We start from the raw sequence: 8,638 nt of genomic DNA, 5'->3' as shown, positions 1-8,638 counted from the left end.
TGATGCACACGCGCTGACCCGCGTGTGATATCGTGTCATATCACACGGGTAAGAACCAATAAGATTGCAGGAACTTTCTCAAGTGTTTAAGAATATATTTTACACAGAAGATAGGCAAAACTATTCTTTTTTCTGATTCTATTCAGCTACACAAACACTTTGCTACCATATTTGAAATTTTGATCCATGTACAACCAAAAACATGTCATTTAGCCTTTAATGGGGTTTTTGTATGATAACTAAATAACGATAGATTGTTAATCCTTGTCCATCAGACGAGTAATTTGATAGATATTTCAACAAGATCGAAGCATTTTCATTTTGTGTGACCTTTCGTGACCTCAAAAAACTTACCCTACAATATTGGAGTCCACTACCCCTCTAGTAGTGACCTAGAGGGTCTACTAACACCTGTATCAAAGATTGGTTGACATGGGTGTTGAACTCGACAATTTTTCCAAACCCCTTGCTCCTAGACTAAATAGACTGACCAAGCATGTCAAGAAATAAGTCAAGAAATAAATATATTTTGCAAAATCTTTTAGTGCTCTCCCCATTCATGTACCGCGTACGTTGGTCACTTTCGAGATAGCAAATTATAGCAACTCACTACAGAAGATTAAAATGGAACTTGATTGAGAAATGCATTGTAGGAAGTGTAAGATGTCTAATGACTTTCTAATAAAAATGGAGAATATTACTTTAAGATTTTTGCATTAGCAACCCCAAAGCCGTCAATAAGGGGAATAAATAATCAATAATTTACACGGTCACGCATGATGCACTAAGGGATCTAAAATAAGCGTTTATGGCGTTTCGACAGTATTTTTGTGAGACATGAGAGCACCTCAGACGTTTCGAATTGCATTCTGAATACGAAGCATGTTTTTCTGATAGCAAATAATTTTCATTTTTTGAAATTAATGATATTAAACAAATTTTATGACAAATTATTAAAATTAGATATTTTTCAAATTTTTGATATATAACAGTCCTCGAAATAAATGTTATAAATCTAATGATATATTCTTAATGTGTATGTAGCTGGGAGGAAAAGCCGACGATCAATTGAAAATTTTGACCTTTTATATTGAAGATATGGATTTTTTCCCAAAAGACCTATTTTTTTTTTTGGTGTTTTGGGGAAAAAAATCCATATCTTCAATACGAAAGGTCAAAATTTTCAATTGATCGTCGGCTTTTCATCCCACCTACATACACTTTAAGTATAAATCATCAGATTTATATAGTTTACTTCAAGTACTGTTAAATATCAAAAATATCAATTTTTAATGATTTGCCATATAATGTGTATTACATTGCGAATTTCAAAAAATCAAAATTATTTGATATCAGAAGGATATTTCTTCGAATTCAGAATGATGTGCTCCAATGTCTCACAATAAATACTGTCCAAACGTTCATACCCCTTCCCTTAACCCCCCTGATTCTTTGATCACTCTCTACAATACTCTTGTTTTCCCCTATCTTAAATACTGTGCCATGATCTGGGCAGACAAAAACAACTCCCATCTCCATACACTTTTTTTGATGCAGAAGAAAATTATCAGAACATGTACCTATTCAGTTTGGCTCGCCCACACCGACCCCTTATTCAAGTCTCTCAGGACGCTTAAAATCCAAGACCTCTACATTTTCCAAACTGCCCAATTTATGTTCAATTACCTTCATGACCAACTACCATCTCATACTACTGACCCAGACTATTTTATAACCAACAAAGACATCCACACCCATGACACCCGTTTTTCGAATGACCTTCATGTAAGCCTTACCAATACCAGGCTGGCTGAAAATATCCTTCGGATTCAGGGTGCCCTGCTCTGGAACTCCCTCGACCAATCATTGAAACAGTCTCCAACATTGGCTATTTTCAAACATAGACTTAAAGATTATTTAATCGAATCTTATACCACAACTGATTAAGGGTATTTTCAAACTTTCCATCTCTCTTGGGTCTGTCCCGTCCTGTCCTGTCTGTATTGTTCAGTCTGTCCATACTCCATTAATTTATTTGGCACAATATAATTATTTGATTCCGATCTTGTCCAAATTATCCTTATGTGAAGGAATCATACGCTTCTCCTTTCATTCAGCTTTGTGTCAAAATATGTGATTTATTATATATATATTTTTTATTATTGTATTTTTGATTATCTGATTTAATGATTCCGTTCAATTAAATTTCATTTATTCTTATTTCGGCCACATGATTTCATCTTGTAGTACATATTAATATTGTAGCGTAAGTTAAATTTCCATCTTGTTCAGATTGGGTGCCACAAGCTTCACGCTCTGCGTCTTTGCGGCATCCACATCTCTTCACTTCTCATGTTCTTATATTGTATTTCTATAAGTAATTATCATTAAGTATTTCTTATCTTGCATTTCCAATTGTATAACTTTTGTGAATTGAGATGAAAACAAATAAAACTTGAACTTGAACTTGAACCCTTTGATTCAAACGATCAAATATTCACATTGAAAAGCATGACAGTAAATGCGAAGAATGAATATTCCATCTTGGTATCACGACCATGAATTAGTAAACTGATTCCTCGTCTCAGTCAGAGCCATTCAAAATCATACACTTTATTAATACCGTAAAACCTCGTCTACAAGCATATAGAGTTATTGTGATGAAGGCTATATTAAAACGAAACAGCCATAAATATCCTGATGCAATAGACTGGTCATACAATAGTATTTGTTTGTGTTTGCTTGTATCGGTAATTTATTTGCTAAAACTCCATAATGTTCTGATTGTTCTGGATGGCGCCTGGATTTATTTAGCTTTCATAAAAAGCACTCTATATGCTTGTAGACGGGGTTTTACGGTAGTATATTTTCTCAAACAAGTCTCTAGTCGTGTTCACACGGTCGGAATTAAGTCACTTATTACCGGTAATAAGTCACTATAAATACCGGTTGTAAGTCACTTATTACTGTACCGGTAATAACTTATAGAAAGAAAATCACTGTTCACGAGATGGCGATTGGTTTGCATGTATTTTTATTGTTCAGCAATAATACCTTTGTCGATTTACTACACTGCGTCCCTAATATATGCATCATTCCACAGGGTTTTTTAATAACACGCATATTCAATTCACTGGTACGTTTTTGGCTAAGGTCACACATCAATCTTAATTAAAAGAAAAACATGCATGTTGATCAATTATTTATGGTAAAGTGTGTTGAGAACAAATTGATGAAACGTGTATCGAAAACCAATAAAATGCATATCAAGATAAAACAAACACCGCTTCAATGGTAATTAAATTGCTCAGCTTTAGTCTATTAAATCAACTAGCGATAACGGTTGGTTTGTCGCACGAATCAGGTATAGACGATCTTTCACTTACCACAAATAGGGGAATCGTTTAACAAGGGATCGTTTAATGGGAATTTAATTATCTCCGTCTTTTAAATTTATTAAAATCAAGATTTTAATACAAAATTGATCATATAATTTTTATCGAGTTGACCTGTAAGTGTGTCACAAACAAATGGAGAATACAAACGTACTGCTTTTGTTTTAAGATGTCAAGAGTAAATCAGGTTTCATGTCATGAACAGTGGCGGAGCCATGGGGGGGGGGGGGGAATGCCCTCCCAGTCAGAATTCTTGTTCCACTGTTGCTCCCCCAAAAAAAAACACCCCAAAATTTCCACTTTTGCGGGTAGTAATTTTGCACAAAAATTGCCCAGTCAGAATTCTTGTTCCACTGTTGCTCCCCCAAAAAAAAAACACCCCAAAATTTCCACTTTTGCGGGTAGTAATTTTGCACAAAATTTGTTGATTATGCAGCCCCCCCTGAAATTCACTTTGCCCCCCTAATGCCCCCCCGAAAAAAATTTCCTGGCACCGCCACTGGTCATGAAGCGCTGTTAGCCTGTCCCTGGGCTACTTGTAACAAATCAGGAAGTGGTACTTGTGAGTTTGTGTTTTTGCATTTTTTCCATTACCAAACTAGTTCATTTTCATTATTACTAATTTGAAGGGCGCTGCTACATTTTGGCACTGGTTCTTTATATATTTCTCCACCTTTTTCAGGAATGTCCTTTTTGCATCTGTACATGTATGTGCATGGTTCATGAGATTAGCTACATAGATGAACTCCTGGATGGGGCAGCTTTAATTAGCATGAGGCCGCATTGATATGTAAATAGCGTATTGTTATTTAAATTTGTGCCCAGACGTATTGAGGGCGACAGTCATGTTATCCAGACGGAGAATGGCTGCATATGCCGGGCATGTCAAATTGCTGAGTGAAGGCTGATATTCACTTATCTGTATAGGTAATAAACTAGTATATTTCGTGTACCAGTTGGTTATAACAAAAAATTAGTATCATATTAAATATATTAAGTGTATAAACTTTGAAATTTACATGAATTTGAAGAGCAGAGCTTCGAAATCTAGCGAAGTCGGAACTGTGAAATTGTACTATGCTCCTCTGCGTGGTAGAATTATATTCATAAAACATTGAATTTAACAGATATCATGGGCAGCCAACCACGATTTATCAGCATTTAAAATATATGTTAATTAACAAAGATAAATAATAAAGAGTACAAATGGCAATTAACTAGTAAACAAGCCTGAAATCTTAAAATGTTGCCACGTGATTTCCCGAACACATGATATGTCAACATGTGACCACTATTCAGATTTACCGTAAATATTTGGAGTATCGTTGCACGGCTTGCACATACATTGTGCATTTCTTTACCTCCGTATAAAATCAATAATTCATGCTGGGAGCCAAGTAACATTCTGTCTGCTTAGTGCAGATTGGTATTTTATTTTACTTGAGAGCATAATAGAAATACATAAGGCGAATAAGGCGCCATGATGGAAGGTCAGGTCGGGTATCAAAGGTTATTATAGTTCAAATACTACTTGTATTTAACACCTTGCCTCTGTCACATATTTCCTTCATATTATTGACAGCAAGTCCTAATTTTGACTTTGCTATTGCAAAATGTCATTTCATATCAAATTAGTAGACTTTCTTTGAAAAACATATCACTGTTGCCTGATGGGAATACCCGTCCGCCATTTCATTAAACTGGATCGTTTTCGCCTGGTTTGTGCCCAGATGTCTTGGGGCGCGCTATACTCTCATTGAACAGGCAAAGTTCGCAAAACTAACAACGTTGTTATTTGCCAATATCAATTAACATGATGCAAGGGGTCGAACATGAATTATTCATAACGGATCGATAACTGGCCTCACTTTCTAGCTAGTAAACCAGCTGAATTTTTCATAAGTTTTGCGTTGCTAATAGAATAACCGTGAATTTAGTGTCATCCCCTTGTTAGCTACCCCAATGAGACATGTACATGTTGTGCAGATGGTAGTGTCCTGCAGATACTGCAGACTGCTGTGCACTACCTTTGGTTTCCACAACATACCACTCCTTATATCTATGTTTTTATGTCAATACACATGTTGTAGTAGCATGTTGTTTTTGGGGCAAAATATTACCTATTCAAACCTTTCAAAAATAAATAATTATACATTGTTTTTTCCTTGACATGACGCTCGGTGGCACTCGCTTGGCAGCATGGGCGCAGATATCCACTGGTATATTATGCGAGCGCCCTCTACGCGACTCTAAAGAGTCTGAGTAGCCACGTGGTCAAAGGTCAAAAAGTAAGAGATCTTGGATGGCCGCGTGATGATTCGTGATGATTGGGTTTGATAAATAAATAAAGAATAAAGAACTATAAAATGTTTATGAGAGCCTCTACCTTTGAGTGAGTTTCCCCAGCGAGCCCCGAACGGACCCCGCAACATCACCAATGCTGATTTTCGAGCACATACTGGGCCTTCGTCTGGATGATATCAATGAACTTTAGGCCTATACTGCTATCTTTATGTTCAAAGCTCACACCTGCTTGCTTCCTGCACTTTTGACAACTATTTTCAATATAGTGCTACAATTCATAGTCATAGTCATAGTCATAGTACAAGGCGTGTGAATAATTATTTCTATCCACCTCTTGCTGCTAACTCAATTAAAGTGCATGGAGTTAACATGGAACTCCATTCCCATTTCCATTCAAAATGCCACATCCACAAGCTCCTTCAAACATCATTTTAAGAGCAATTTGTTTTCTAAACCGGTTTACCAGTAATTATTCTTTGACTCTTGTTCACATCTTATTTTATTGTAATGTCTTTTCATGTTTGTATTTGTATGTTCGTTTTGTACTATTTGCCGGCAACCCGTACCCACGAGCTTGCTCCACGTGTGTTGCCCCACAACTTTTTTCAGGTTTTTTATTGATGCCCCTCTTAATCTTGTCTCAGGCCCACTTTTGTTATGTCTCTTGCCTTTCAATATGTTGTTTGTTTTAACGTGATCGCATTTGACTGTAATCAGTAGGCTTGTGATAGGATACACTACTTTGTTTTGTATGTAATTGGTTTGCAAATTATGGCATTTGTAATTTGTAATGTATTTTTGAAGTTAAGAAATGTTTCTTGAATTGAATTGAATTTTGTGACCGAAGTATGATTGAATGAGGTATTACTATTCCTTTTTCAGTCAGGGCCGGATTTTGCTGCCCCATGAGCACGGCAACATGAGTGGAACCTGTCTCTTTGGATCGAAGTGTTACAACTTTACCGGGATAATTGCGTATGAAACGGCGAGAATTTGCAATTTTAATGCTAAAATGGGGCGAAATTAGGACTGACCTGAAACCGGCCCACAGGAAGATGCACGTTATTACTTATTTCAACTTACTGTTCCTTTTATTTAAATCATAACATATGGAGAGATTCAAAAGATACGAAAACGATTCTCTTATAAACCATCATGTACACAGTTTCCACCTCGATACACCTGAGCACACATTTTCGTCCAACTGCTCTCAAGCAAGCAGTGATTGTCTCCACTATGTCAAAGTGATTGTGATTGTATGATGAGAGCACGATAAAGTGTCCGCTTCATTTACCTACGTCATCAGTCAAACGGGGGAGAACACGTACGCTTCAAACGGGGGAAGAACACGTACGAGGCTGAACTTAACCCACACAATTTCTCCTTTTTCAGGAGAAATACACACCATACTGCAGTTACTGTCCGTTTTCCTATACACAATACACAGTGCTCTCACCATTGAGCTATGACCTCTACAAATCGTGCCACGTTAAAAGGATAGGCATTTGCCTAGTTAACGTCAATGTGTGAAAAATAACCGGCCAATATTAAAAGTACTCTCAAAAACTTCTAGCAAATATATTTCTCTAACATGACCTAAAATTACAGCTAGGTTAGATGTTCAGAAATATTCGTACTTTGGTAAAACAGTGAGTGAGGGCAAGGCATAGCTAGCCAAATCCCGTGTTAATTGAATGGAGATTTGACCGAAAATTTTGGTAAACGGACCGCTCACTTCTGAAGAATGCCACACGAAAACGGTACAAGCTACATTTAAAGTACTCTCTGTTCGATCATCATGATGAGCTTTTTAAATAGTATGCCGAAATTTGGTACTGTAGGTAATTGACAAAGGGTCGTACTTCGCTAATGAGTAAGTGACAGTGAAAATGAAAATCAGGGCCCATAACCCAAGTTAGTAGCTAGTTAGTGGAGGCCGTCACGGGACTGATTATTGATTATTGAAGTGCCTTATTAATAGATACGCACGATTTAGGGCAAGAAAAAACCGGGACACTTTTGGAGACATCATCATCATCATCATCATCATCATCATCATCATCATCATCATCATCATCATCATCATCGACATCATCATCATCATCACTTTCTACATTTTTTCTAAACAACATAGGGCCTACTGTTTTAATAAGATTTTTTGTAACTATAATTATTGTTTAGAGCGTGATGAAATAAAACATCACGATTTTCATCACAAAACAAATATAATGCACAAGAAATCGTTTGTTTTAGAGCGTGATGATGAAATAAAACATCACGGTTTTCATCACGAAACAAAGTAATACATAAGAAATCGTTTGTTTTAAAGCGTGATGAAATAAAACATCACGATTTTCATCACAAAACAAAGTAATAGGCCTACAAAAGAAATACATTTTCGAGAGTGATTAAATAAAACATCACGATTTTCATCACGGAACAAAGTAGTACATAAGACATCGTTTGTTTGATTGCAATCAACCGCGACAGTTCGTCTCACACACATAACAATGCACTGCGATCAAATAGGTTGATGACAACATTTGATTGAATGGACTGCACTGCGCCATGATTACGTGCACCGGTTCAAATCCTTTGTTTGGAGCCAATCAATTATAATTTCACGTACAGCCTCTATGCAAATTAGAGTTTACACACGCTGCAGCTGGGGTAATCGACCGAAGCTGGTTGCCGTTAGTGATCGAATGCATGAGCTTATTTGCTTTATTGAATCGATTTACTGGATTAATTTCCTGTTAACTGGATTTAATGTCACAAAGGTCGAATCGGGCTTGCCACGGACCATAAGTGCATCATGCACAAAAATTGCAACAAGTGTCAACTTGTAATGTAATAATTATTCTCTTCGAATAGAGATAAACTCGTTTTTGCTATAGACCTGCCCTTTAATAACCAACGCGGCTGTATCACGATCAGCG

The sequence above is a fragment of the Amphiura filiformis genome, chromosome 16 (genome assembly GCF_039555335.1).
Source record: "Amphiura filiformis chromosome 16, Afil_fr2py, whole genome shotgun sequence".
Lineage (NCBI taxonomy): Eukaryota > Metazoa > Echinodermata > Ophiuroidea > Amphilepidida > Amphiuridae > Amphiura > Amphiura filiformis.
The sequence above is the reverse complement of the archived record's forward strand: the minus strand, read 5'-3'. Positions refer to the sequence as shown.